The sequence below is a fragment of the Paroedura picta genome, chromosome 4 (genome assembly GCF_049243985.1).
Source record: "Paroedura picta isolate Pp20150507F chromosome 4, Ppicta_v3.0, whole genome shotgun sequence".
In the NCBI taxonomy this organism is placed as follows: domain Eukaryota; kingdom Metazoa; phylum Chordata; class Lepidosauria; order Squamata; family Gekkonidae; genus Paroedura; species Paroedura picta.
The window spans coordinates 45,580,195-45,594,394 of record NC_135372.1 but is presented as its reverse complement, the minus strand read 5'-3'; the positions used below and the strand labels follow the sequence as shown (position 1 = coordinate 45,594,394).

General features: G+C 41.8%; 1 long non-coding RNA gene across 3 annotated transcripts in view; it reads right to left on the bottom strand.

Moving 5' to 3' along the window:
• Positions 1–14,200, bottom strand: part of LOC143836771 (uncharacterized) — a 174,392-nt gene that overhangs the window by 138,065 nt on the left and 22,127 nt on the right. For all 3 annotated transcript variants that reach the window (XR_013230726.1, XR_013230725.1, XR_013230724.1), the window contains exon 2: positions 12,164–12,328. This is a non-coding gene — a long non-coding RNA (uncharacterized LOC143836771). The remainder of the gene's footprint in view (positions 1–12,163; positions 12,329–14,200) is intronic.

Sequence of the window (14,200 nt, the reverse complement as noted above, 5' to 3'; positions counted from 1 at the left end):
GATTTCTAGGACAAGATTGGAAAGGGATAATGTCTTTATTGCCTTTTGGAACAACAACAGTACTGGCATAGTTGCCTGAGTACTTGGTTCAAATCTCATTTGGTACCTGACTTTGAAAAGACACTAATAAATGGGCAGGGGGGATCTATCAATTCAAGGATCACACAACTGACATCTCAGATGCTAGTTAGAATTCTGCTCTTTGTTTAAAAACAGCCAATGCTCATTGTTTGGTACTATAATGATCATGTGTATGTTTTTGAAGAATGTTGTGCCCTCTACCTGAGGCATTTTCTCATAGTGAATTATATGGATGGCAAAATAAATAACTTGCTAGCCCTGTAATAATGTGCAAGGTCTAGATAGTACAGGAATGGCAAGGATATTTCTACGCTTACACAAAATGCATGCATTTGACATATTGAATTGTGAGCTTGCCACTTCAAGAATCCATCTGAACAATTTTGTGATGATTTCAGATGTTTGCAGCATATTCTCAGTTACGGAGGCTTTCAGTATTGGCTATTTTCATTTATATGCCCGTAGTTCTCCATTCAAATACTGGATTCTTCAGCTTCTTTTAGGAAGTATACAGTGACTTCGGGTGCACATCGCAGAGGGAAAGATTTTTTTTTAATCATTTTACTACATATTTTTTGCTTTTAAAAAGCAGGGATTTTTTTTTTAATGGACGTACCTTGAACAGCTTTTCAGCCAATCTGGCTACTTGTTCTACCCCAACTCAGGAAGGAGAAGGCTGGAAGAAGGAGAGGCATTTCGTGTGACATTAGCTTTCCACTAATGGACAGCCACTTTTAAATCATGAGCTTTTCCAAAGCAAAAAAATGTGAACTGAATTGGCATGAAAGCAATCTGAAGGTCATTTTCCAGCTCTGACTTTGAACACAGTCAATTGCTCAGTTTGGAGAGCATTAGACTGAAGATGTAAAGGTCCCTGGTTTGATCCCAGATTTTGGCAAGTAGTATTTTCTTTGAACTAACTTTCCCCCTTTTCCCTTCTAAGTTTCACATCTGCACAAGAAGACTGTAATAACTGAGTGAACAGGGTGACTCTTTCTTCCATAGGTCCCACAGAAACTTTCTGGAATGTCATTCTAAAAGACACCATCCTTTGGCTGTCCCTACCACATGCCCAAAACCTCCTGGGACATTGCAAAATCAGTCTGGAGAGAAAGGAGGTGGTACAATGAAGTTTGCAATGCTATACCTATCTGCACAAATCCTCCTAACTTCTCCAGAGGAGGCACTTGAGTCCCAATTCCTACTTCTCCGTATAGATGGCTCATCAGTGGCTTTTAAAGTACACCTCCATACAGCTGCCAAGACACTTGCACCACTCTTGCAGTAAGCATTCTCAACAAAGGGAACATGACTATTTAAACTTTAAACAGTACATCCACACACTTTGTTTAAAGCTTTCGCTGGGAATCTTTTCCCCTCCAGAAATCCTAGCCTTGTGAGGAACTGATGTATTGGTAGACATCGACAACATGGAAGAAGTAAGCAGTACTTGAGCTTCTAGTCTGATGAAGGGAGACAACTGCCAACATTTCGCTAAGACGGCTTCCAGACAGTAAATGCAGCCTGATGAATTTTTCCTTACAATTCCAGACAACATGCCCAGTACAAAACTGACCAATAAGAAGAGACCAACCACACTGCACAATGTGGGCAGTGGAGTGGCCTCCAAGGGGCAAAAAAGAGTGGGGGGGTATCCAAGGTTATCATTATGCTTTTAAATTACCTTTGCCTTGTGAGCGAAGCCAGAGGAAAAACCACCACAAAGCACTTTCAAATAAGCTTGGGGATAAGAAAACAAACTGAGCGCTGAAGTGGGGGAAAAATCAATTCAGAATGCAAAATTTAACACAATGGAAGTGCACAGTGAAAGCAGGGAAAATGCCAAATGGAGGGTGGGGTGGGAGACATGATGGGAATTCACTGTGAAAGCGTGGGAAAACATCAATGCAGAAAAGTCTTGTTTGTCCACATCTTAGCAAAAATATATTCAAGAACCCAATGTATTTGTAATTTTTTTGCCTGAGCTTTTCCTAAGAGCCATGATTTTAAATGAATCAGGATATGTGTGGCCACCCTGGGAATTTTCTCTCTACTTATTCACACATACTTTTTGATTTCCTTTAAATTGTTTGGCAGTCCCTGAGCAGGAACAGCCATATTCACCATCCATATTCAACATTCACCATTGACTTTAACTCCAGGCAAATCCAATCACAGTGCTTGCCAATTTTGCTCACTCCTTTCTTGAACAGCGACAGAAGAAAGATGACACATACATGATAGGTTGACTAAAAACTCTCGTTAGTGTTCTTCATGAAATTTTTCTAGGTAATCTTTCCTAGAGCGTTTCTCCTCAGCAGCTTTCTTCCCATCCAGCTAGAAATGTGATCCCAGGCAAAATTTAGACGCAACTCAACCCAGACTAATATATCTTTAGAAAGTAGAATATACCACCAAATACAATCACCAGAATGTTAAGTTTGCTGATCCTGTTGGGATAGGCACTGACTTCTGCCATCTTACCACTCACTGCTATGATGCTCCCCAGTCTCCAGAATGTGGTCTAGTCATGCCAATTGCACTTTAGGCTTCTCCCCTGACTCAGAGCTGGTTAACTCACAAACTCTTTGTCTACTTCCTCTCTGCCTTGGAACCTCCTTTTATTCTTTTCCTTCCTTCACTTGCCCCTCCTGCATTGCAATCATAATGCTTCCCCACCCACCTTATATCTTTGTAATTCTTTCCCTGGGATAGGTATGGCCAGTATGCTTAGCTTTGCTCAGAAACTTTGCTTTTACCTTTTGATCTGCTGTCCCTCACATCAGACGTCAGATGCACGCCCAGTCCTTGCTACTGCAAGTGGCTCCAGCTTCTGGGGACTCAACCTACCCTCTTCCTGCTCCACCATTTCTCCATTGCTTGACCAAGGCTGGCTGCTCTTACTGTCCTGGTTGCCCTTGTCATTGTTTGCATTTGGCAGACTGCTTGGGTTCCGTAAGTGTGTGTAGGGGAAGTTAGAAGCCCAGGTATTGGTCCTTGCTCCCCTAGCCAGTCATCTCCTCTAGCCTGGGGAGCCTGGACCTCTGGAGCCATACATAGCCCTGCCCTGGGTATTGTGTCTGGGCCTCTGCTGCTGAAGATCCTGGATAGCTAATTGGTAATTTGTTGCCCTGCTGATGTTATATCAAGGCAAGAAGGAGTTATGGTCAATGACTAAGACAAAGGGGTTACTGGTCAGGTAATATTGCAGAGCTCCTACTGTCCACTTTATGGACAGGATTTATTTTCAACATGGAATAGTTCCACTCGGCCAGCTGGAATTTCTTCCTAAAGAACAATCCAGGGTGTTCCGGGCTGTCTTCATCTTGTGATAGGATCCCCCCAAGCCTGAGTCTGACACATCTGTCTGTGCCACAAATGGCTTGTTGAAATCAGGATTTGCAAGACCAACTCTTCTGAGATGAGCATGACTGATCTGCTTAGCTCTGCAGCTCTGTTTTCATCCTCAGCTCTGCTGTCCCTCTTCTCAGCCTGGTCATCAGACTCCCAGAGGCCTGCCCACTCTTTGTCACTGTGGGTGCCTCCAGCTTCACTGGACCCAGTTCTGTCCTGTTCCTGCTCTGATGCGCCATTTCTCTGTCACTTGGCCAAAGTTGGCTGCTTCTCTTTTCCTGGGTTGCCCTTGTCATTGCTGTAGTTTGGCAGCCTGCTTAGTTTGGGCACATGTGCTGTGTTGGGGGGGGGGGGTTGTAAGCCCATTTATTGCCCCCTGTCTGATCTTCTCCTGAGGAGTCCAGACCTGAAGACCTGAACACAGACTTAAGTACTGGTGATCCTCAGTGAATAAAAAATACAGCAGTGGAAATGCCACCAAGATTACCCTAACCGTGGGCATTTAATAATCAACAGTTCACTTTCAGCTGTCCTCAAAGGCTGCTATATCAAATGAAGACTTGGAGATTTATGTATGTGTGGAGAAAAAAAACTCTGTATTTTTTTTATTCAAATAATATACCCAGTCACCTCTATCTTAGCAACCAAAATGTTTCAGGAGACACATGATAATCTTGAAAAGATTTATATCTTTATTTTAGATCCTGTTCGTCCTGCTATAGTCTCTTAATTAGCACGACTCTTGTGGGAGAAGATTAATGAGCCAATCTGCATGTGTTTGCAAGGATTTCATCATCCTACATGTTGCATACTTAAGAGTACCTAAAACACTTTATTAACAATGAAGGGAATTTAGCACTGTATTCCTATGTGACATAATAGAAATCCCACCAACTCCACTTCAGATAGAATTCAGTGGGAATTCTGCTCTATCCTGGAAGCAAAATTGAGGCTGACTGAATGATAGTAAGATCCCTTCCAGAACCACCACCATTCATCGGATTCTGGGAAGCAATTCAGAGTAAAGACACAGAGTAAATTATATATGTTATATAATGTCATAATAAAAGGTAAGCCAATTAAAAACCAGTGTCACTACAAATTTTGCACTGTAACTCTTGGAAGAGTTATATTAATAGTTGAATTCTAGCAAGTCCAAGGGAAAGAGAGTTATGGGACCATCTTTCTTAATGTGGGCTAGATATACAGACAATGATGTCCTGAGTATTTTCTTGACTGACCCATGTTCATGAGGGAATGCACAGGACAGCCTCTGAGAACCCAAGGCAATAAGTGCTTCAGGGTCATGAGCTGAAACTTGTTCCTAGATTTGCACCTAGTCCTAAGAAGTGAGCTGCCATTATTCCCATTACCTGAAGATGCTGAACTGCCATCAACAGCAGTTCCAAATAATGTGCACTATTTCTAGAGTGAAGGGGCAATAAAAAATAAGAAATTATCATTAGTCTTGAATTACACAAAAAATAGTCAGAACTTCTGTCCATTACTTTCATTCATGGTAGAGGGGGTTAAAATAGCCAATACTCCTGTCTACTACCTTTCTGGTACAATGATGAGCAGAAGAACTTCATGACTGCAAGTCTAAGGAAACAGGAAAGGACAAATACAAATTATGATGATGATCATAAATTCTTCTCCCCCCTATATGTGGCTATATGTCAGAGAAAAGAAGCAGTCAGAGACAAGGGCGCATGGCGAGGAGTTTCCTATAGAATTGCCGAGGGTCGGACACGACTGAAAGGATAACATCATCATCATCATCATCATCATCATCATCATATGTGACTAGGTTTGCCAGTTGCTATCTTCTCAGTCTGTTCAACTACATTCATTTCACCCAACTAAATTCCTCCACATCCAATTGTTTACTATTATTTAAACAGTGAAAAATTATATGGAACAGATGAAAATGCAAGATGCAGCTACATGCCATCAGTGAAATAATATTTAGGGTCATATCATCATACAGCCACATCAAACTATGTCATAAGAGGAGTAAAGACAAATCTTGAAGGGTCTCATTGACCGTTTACACACTGGAGGTTTCATGCCGGGCTGCAGGCTGGAGTTTTAGTCGTGGCAGGTTGCCCCACCTCTTCCTGCACCCACATGGGGGAGCATTTGGCCTGGTGTACCTCATCTGCCCCCGATTTGTGCTCCTGCACGGGAGCCAGGGCACTGAAGTTTCCAGTGCATAAACGGTCATCGGGAGCTAATGAGTAACCACACATTCTTGTGCTCTCACTACCAAAAACAGAAGAACCACGTATGAAAAAGGTGGAAACCACAAATGCAGACTCACTGCTAAAGCTAGGGTAAAAATCAGAATGGGTCCAGGAGGCTGAGGTGATCATAATAAATCTGAAGCTTGGTCAAAGTTTATCTACACTGAAAATGCTAAGAGATTCAGGATAAGGGTCAATAGGCTTGCAGGGAAATACGGGATTCCCTAGTTGGCCAGTCAGGATTAATAAGCTTGACTTGAGACTGATTTGGTACTTCCTCAGAGAAAAATGACTTAGTTTTGATTTCATGGGGGCTCCCTTCTGCTTCATCAGCACCAAAGGTTATGGCTACACAGACTTAATTTCTGATGACTTCCTATACTACTGTCATGAGGTCTGGCTGCCTCTGGTCAGGACAATAATACTTTAATGTGGTTCCATATATACTGATGACTGTCCAAAAATTACATCCAACCAACAACTGTATTCCTAAACTGGGGTTCTTGGATAATTAGTTCTTTATTCTTGTTTGATGATACAAATGACATTGGATTAGTTTGTACATTTGAGTAATGAGGCACTCGTACTCATCAGAAAGCAATTTATGCCAATGATACAAATTTCAGAAGTGATTTGAGCTGTTAAATTAATGAATCCTATTTTAGGATGATTGGTAGGTGATTTTTCATCCAGTTTTATGTAAATTCAATTGCTAGGTGTTTGTACAGTACAATAAAAGTGTGTATGCGTGCCATGAATCAAACTGAATCACTGGTTCATCCCATGCGAACAATGCTTGTAGGCATGCACTGTTGATGAGACCACTGATGTGTTTCAAGTTAAGACCATAAATCTTTATTACTGTCGGATTTCACCTGTTGATCAGTGGCACAAATATACCTTTCTGCTCAGATAAGAAATCTCACTGGGTAGGGCACAATCCATTACAGTGGGACACAATCCAGACCTTTGCAGCTGCAACTGCAGCTGCACGATGGAAGACATCAATGCAACGGTCATTGTCTCTTTTCCCTTCTTATCCATCTTTGTTGGATATCAAATAATTTTGGGGATTAATTTTATGGAGGAGAAGGATGGCTGAATGTGCTGCTGCTTCTAGTGGGCTCTGAACTGGAAAAATTCAGCCAATTGGCTGGTACAAAAATGTAATCTTTTTGTAATCTAATTATTCCAATTTATTCTGTAGATATTGACTTATTCTATAGATATGGCCTTCATATCTATGATGTACAAGCATAAACCAAAACGGGTTCTGTATAAACACATTTTTTTTTCTTTTCCAATAGCCTATTTTCAAAGTTGTTTCCTTCCTCAGTGGTATTTATCATATAAATAGTCCTTCAGGGCTCAGTGTTTCATGGAGTTTTCTTTACTGCTTTGGGCAGTTTACAAAATAGTTGAAACATTCATAACAAAAAAATTAAAAGAATTTATAATTAAAAGTCCTGACCCAGCCCCCTTCCTACCATGGCCACCCAAACCCCACTCCACCCACAACCATCTTCTATTTGGCTTACAGATTGGCTATCAGCAGGGGACATATGTCGAGCTAAGAAGAAAGGGGGGGGGGACTGGAGAGAAGAGATGTTAAGCTGGCCTGGCCTCAGTCGTATGCTTCATGGAACAGTGCCATTTTAGAGGTCCTGTGGAACTGTGATAGCTCCATCATTGCGCTAATCTTAGTTGACAACTCATTCCAACAGGCTTGGGACAGGGCCCAAAAGGCCCTAGCTCTGGTCAAGGCCAGGTGGATCTGTTTGGGGCCAGGGATTACTGACAAATTGGCACTTGATACTCTCTGGTGTGTGTGTGGGGGCGGGGTGGATATTGAGAAATACAGTTCCTCAGATACTGCACATGAAGGATAAATAAGAAACTGCCTTCTGCTGAACTGTGCCAGCATGGGGTAGTCATCAAGGTATCAGAATAGGGAAATCAGAACACAAATCTCCATTGGACCAGGAAACTTCCTGAGTAGACCAATCAGTATATTCCAGGCACATATACCAACTCATATCTGACAAAGAGAGCATTGACTCTCAAAAGCTTATACCCTGAAATCTTGTAGACCTGTAAGGTGTTATGGACTCACATCTAACTGTTCAACTGTAGATCAGCACAACTACCCTCTGAAACTAACTTAAAGGATAGACATGAGGATAAGAAGGGGGAAGGAGGAATCATGCACATTGCTCTGAGCTTTCTGGACAAAAAGTGGGATAAAAAATGTTCTTGATACATACCAGTAGTCACTGCTCTGACTAGTGATGGCACTTCAGGTTTCTCAGACAAAGGTCTTTCCCAGCCCTGTTACATGCCAGTTGGAAACTTGTATGCAAAGGATGCAGTGATATACCACTGACAGACAGCCTCCTTTCTAAAATGTACCATGCTTAACCTAAATCTGCCATGCTCTCTGAAGCAAAAGATACATAATTCAGTTCCCCTTGGTGCACCACACCAGCTGGTATGAATCAGCACCCAAAGGGATCAGTTATAAGGAAAATACCAACAGCTGAGCTGTTGAAATCTGGAAAATTAGTAAGATAATAGATATTGGAAACAATGGAAGTATGCAAAGAGCTGGCATTGTCAGGTTGCTTCAGTTGTCCAGAAAACAGTCTTTGACTTGATGTAAAAGATGGGTTTATTCCAAAGAAAGAAAGTGAACTCAACATATATTTTGTTGGAACTGGGGTTCAGGAAATTAAACACAGTATATATCCCTTTCTACTCCCACCCCTGCTCAAATAACACGGGAAACTTCAAGGGGAAAACAACCCAGGCAGCTGGGAGATGACAGGGGAGCCCAAGGACAGGGGAGGAAGGGAGGTGCGAATGGAGAAGGAAAGGAGAGCACAACACATTTTCTAGAGTGATCTATATATCTAACAACAATAAACCGAATAGCATAGGCATGCTGATGAAAAAAAGAACAAACATTCCAAATGGTTTGTGACAGTTTCCAAACTCAGGAATCTCCAGGTAAGAACTGTAAATTTCAAAGCTTTTACAGTACAATCCCAACAAGATTTGCAACATAAAAGCAGTTCTCCAAAGAAAGGCAAGGCAATTAACACATCAGTTGGTTACTCTTCAAAGGCCAACTATACACAGGATATATGGAAAGATACACATTGGAACCACAATAATTTGTCAGAACCAAACTGTTTCTGACAGACATGGCCATTTTTTTCCCATTTATATAATACCCTTCTTCATCATCCAACAAGGAGATGTATAAAGGGTTCCCTGAATATCTGACCAGACTTGATACCCACTTAGCTACTTAACCAACAAAGTCTCTATAACCTGTTCCTTCCAACTATCCCCAAACACCTGTGGATTGGCCCTGCCAGTAGCAATACATTTTGCCATTCATATTTCACAAATGAAACAAAGTACATGAATATTTTTACTAAAACCTTTTAAGCTTGCAATACACGGCAGCATGATGAAACCTACAAATAAAGCCAATTCTAAAACTGGTTCATTTAACAAGGTCAACACCCCCACACTGCATAAGCACAGAGACCAGCAGCTTAATGACATCCAGTCTATGACCAGTCCTGTAATGCAGCCATTTAAGCAGATCCCAAAGCACTCTAAGCAGAAATATTTTCACCACCTAAACATGAGAAGGAATGAACCATGTATTTCTGGAGATGGCATTAAGTGCCATTGCCAAACGTCAACTAGTAAACCTCCAAGGGTGATGGGGAAACCAAGTGCATGGTCTCACTAGCTGACCTTAATGGTCAGGTAGGCTCAGAATGGAGAAGTCAGATATCCTGGTTCCCAACCATTTAGGGCTTTAAATAGCTATTCAGAATCAGGTCCAGAAAGGAAGAAGAGTTGTTTTTTGTACCCTACTTTTTACTTCCCAAAGGAGACTCAAAGCAGCTTACTATCACCTACCATTCCTCTACCTACAACAGATACCCTGGGAGGTAGGTGAGGCACAGAGAGTTCTGACAGAACTGTGACTGGCCTGTGGTCACCCAGCTGGCTGCATGTGGTGGAGTGGGGAATCCAACCTGGTTTTCCTGATTAGAGGACACTGCTGCGTACCTCCACACCACCCTGACTTTCAAGATGAACCAAAACAGCTTTAATGTGATCCCAGTGAATAGCCACAGACAGGCATCCATATGTCAGATTAACCGAAGGCAGCTCCATGTAAACAGCATTACAATGGCATACTCTGAAGCTACTAGAGTCTGTGTTACCCTGGATAAGTCAGATACAAAGGTCAAATAATTAACTGCTTATTGTGTATAGCCCTGTTTTTAGCCCTGCAGCAGAAGACTTTTGAAAATTCAAAGCTAGAAATCTGTGCTTTTTTTTTTTTTTTACAAAATATCACAGCAAAGTTGTGCAAGTACTACTTCCTCCCAAAACAAAAGTTTTTTGCAAATATAAGCTACAAACCAATGTCCACCATGAGACTCATGTCAAAATGTGCCGGACCACAGCAGGTGTGCTACTTGATGAACTGCATGACATAACATCACTAAAAACCAACTGTAATCCTGGAGTTCAGTTAAAAGTAAACCCCGGCATACTTTAATGCTCTCAGGGTCAATTACCGTGTTAAGGATGCTCCTTTTACAATGTACTCGGTTTGCTCACTGCTAGCCATGAATGCTAATGTGCATGCCTTATAGCTTTTACTCCTCTTAACGAAGGAAAAGGCAGAAAGGAGCATTTAAATAATGAAGCTGGGCCTATCCAAAGGAGCCTGAATAGAGCAGCTAGAACACTTCTAAACAAAATGTGGTCAGCAAAAGTGTGAATAGCCTAAACAGAGGACCACATTTCATGTATAATAGAGATTTTTAGCAGCAAACAGAACTCTTCATACCCACAACACTTACACTGCTAGCTAATTGAAGTATGAGAAGTTACAGTTTACTTAATTTTCTGGTTCACAAACTTTTAGGAGAGTCAGGATTTCCCATTTCTCTATACTACAGTGTAAAAAACAAACCTCGCAGCTTAATCTTTCAATAAAGATTATTATTATTATTATTGGAGAATGCTGGCTTTAAAGTCCCTTTTAGGGAGATAATGAAAAACAGGATTCTGAATATGCCATAATGAGAAATCTAGATGGAAGTCTGAGCCATTTCTGCTGGGACTGATGAGTCAAATGCTAAGAATGAATCAGAACACGAAACAAATTAGAGTCGTACCTCACGCTGAAGCACCAAAAAAAGAATAATAATAAAAAGGGAAAGAAGTCTATGGTGGAAAGGAAACAAGTTTAAAGTGCTAAAGCACTGGTACTCAACCTTCCTAATGCCGGGACCCTTTAATACGGTTCTTCATGTTGTGGTGACCCCAACCATAACATTATGCAAGTGTTCTTTCACAGAAATTAAATTGAAACTGACCAATGGCGTGAAGATCCATTGTTCAGGATTTTATATAAATTGGCTTTTTTTCAGGGGTTTCTCAGTTCAGTTCTGCCTTTTGTCCCACCATACCGATCATGCTCTTTTCTACTGCTCCAGACAGATGAACGCTCTATCTTGATCTACCCCGCAAGGCTGTTGTGTAGATGGCGCCCCCCCCAGCCAAGCTGTTTGCCCTGCTGCAACCCCTGTGAAAGGGTCATTTGACCCACCAAAGAGGTCCCAACCCCCAGGTTGAGAACCACTTCTCTAAAACAATCTAAAGTGCACATGTTTTTAGCTCTCCTCTTCTGCAGTAGAAACTTTAAACATCAATTTTAAACTAAAGCTAATATATGGCCATGGGTTGAAACCAGCCAGATTCTTTTGCTCAACCTCACCCAATTCCCCTCCTTACTACAGAAGGTCCTATGATCCCCAGCACTGTCTTTTTGGTAGTCAATCAATCAACCAATCAATTTTTATTTACGGTCATAGACCAACCAGTAGAAAACATAAAATTACAGATGTAAAATCAAATTATGGATAAGAATGAGAAATAAGAACAATTGCATATGGATCCAGTGTAAAAGTATTAGGGTAGGGGTTGGTCCAGCTCTGCCTTATTTTTATAGCTACCCAAGCAAATTTGGCAATCATTTTCGTTAGGATTTTATTTGTGTCTGACAGTATTAGCTTAAGACTTAGTCAATGGTAGTCAAGGGCCCCTCTGCCCTTTCTCACCAGCTGAAATCTTGGTTGGATCAACTAATCTTTATTATATAACATCGCCCTTTTTATTTATTTTCTTAAATAAAACATCCAAACGGGCAACCATATTTTAAATCCTGCTAGTAATTGTATATGGTTTACATAACAGGAATGGTGTTCCCACAGCAGTGATACGCGGAGTAGAAACAATTCCTGCGTTTATCTCTATAAAACATGTCATAGACTCTTCAGTTCGTACTACAGAGGCACAAGTCTTTCCAGTGACTCAGTATAAGAAGGTACTTCCAAAGATGTCCTAGGAACCTCTTTCCAAAGATTTGAATCTTGACTTACCTTAACTTTCTCCAAAGTGGAATGGTGGCATTTGGAATTCTCCATAGTTCTTTTCTGTTTCTATATTTTGTTTCGAGCCCATGTGTGCTATGCTGTGGCTTTCGATTCCTTGCCTGTGTCTTTCCCGCTCTTCCGCATCAACATTGGAAATGTATTGATAAGACACTGGGGGGAAAAAAGACAACGACCAAGAGTTGAAGTAATTGTACATCTAATGCCATCAGCACTTTTTTAGTGTAGTGTTTTACAGACATACATGGCATTTCAGTGCCATCATAAAAATCAATCTGAAAGATTTAATTTTGGTGTTTTACTAACGTAAAAGGACAGTGCTGACACATCAATAGAACACATTAGGAGAACGCCACAACAAAACAATCTTTATGTAATCAAACATACTGCCTAAGTAAATGTGGCATATGAAAAAAAATGTGGTATATCCGGTTTGAATGAGCCTCTTGTGGCGCAGAGTGGTAAGGCAGCGATATGCTGTCTGGAGCTGTCTGCCCATGAGGTTGGGAGTTCAATCCCAGCAGCCGGCTCAAGGTTGACTCAGCCTTCCATCCTTCCGAGGTCGGTAAAATGAGTACCCAGCTTGCTGGGGGGTAAACGGTAATGACTGGGGAAGGCACTGGCAAACCACCCCGTATTGAGTCTGCCATGAAAACGCTAGAGGGCGTCACCCCAAGGGTCAGACATGACTCGGTGCTTGCACAGGGGATACCTTTACTTTACCTTTATATCCGGTTTGAACTAGCCCCCCCCCGAAACTGCTAAACAGCTGATCCTGCAAAAGAACTCTCTCCACAGAATGGGTTTGGGTTTCCTGCGGGGGCCAATTTGAACTGCCCCCCCCCAGGTAACTGGTTCATGGCCATTTTAGTGCCTCCCCTCCCTTTAGAAGTGGGGACATTTCAGGTTCAGGGGATGGCTTGAATGCTCAGAGATACAATTACAACATTCACATATGACCCCTGATTTCTAGTTTGGCTTGACAAACCCCAGCAGTTTTAAAAAACAAAACATGGTAGGCGGGGTCAGTTGCCATTGTTGGTATCAGAAGAGCACTGATTTTTCCTGGGACCTATACAGGCTATGAGCTCAAACATTTATATTTCAAAACTACAACCCCCAAAGTTTTGTAGCATAAAGTCACAGAATCTTTCTTGTAATAAGTTAACTAATCAGTCTCAAAGCAGGAGGAACATGATGGGAGCAAAAGTACATAGTAACTAAATAGTATCCTTAAGGTATAGCCAGTGTAGTGCAGTCGTTAAAATTCACAGACTCTGATATGGAGAACAGGGTTTGATCCCACACTCTTCCACATGAAGCCTGCTGGGTGACCTTGCGCCAGTCACAGTTCTCTCAGAACTCTCTCAGCTCCACCTCCCTCACACAGTATCTGTCGTAGAACAGAAAGGAAAGTGATTGTAAGCTGCTGTGAGATTCCTTAAGGTAGAGAAAAGCAGAGGGCTTTGGTGGTTATATTATTCAATAGAATGGGCGGCCTGTGCCCTGCAAGCCTGGTTCTCTGTTTTGATCAAATGGCTAGAAATGGAGCAAGGGAAGGGCGTTTCCCCATGAACTAAGGGTCTTTCTGATCCCAACCAAAACTACACGGATCAAGTTTTTGGGATTCCCATCTCTTAAGGTAAAGCGATGGCATGTAGTACTGAGGCAGTTCTGGCTGTTGCCAAGCCAAAAGTGGGTTCAGTTCTGGTCTTGGTAATTGGCCAGGTGGGATACCAAAAAGATCACCATCCAGGTTTATAAGGGTCCCTGGTCAGGAATCAAAGGATGGTGACGGAGTGCAAGGAGGCCACACAATGATGATCTGATCTGCAGACTTTTTAGAAGGTAAATGATGCCTGCTGTGCTTAGTTATCCAGTCAGAGTTTTCCTTAAGCTTAGAGTTTTTAATGTTTCTTTGCTGGAATTTCCAATTGTGAGTGGGTAGGAGACAAAGCAGCTGGGGAAGGAGACTGAGACCAGGCAGGAGTAAGAGCCACCAATGAAGCCCTCTTTAGCAGCGCA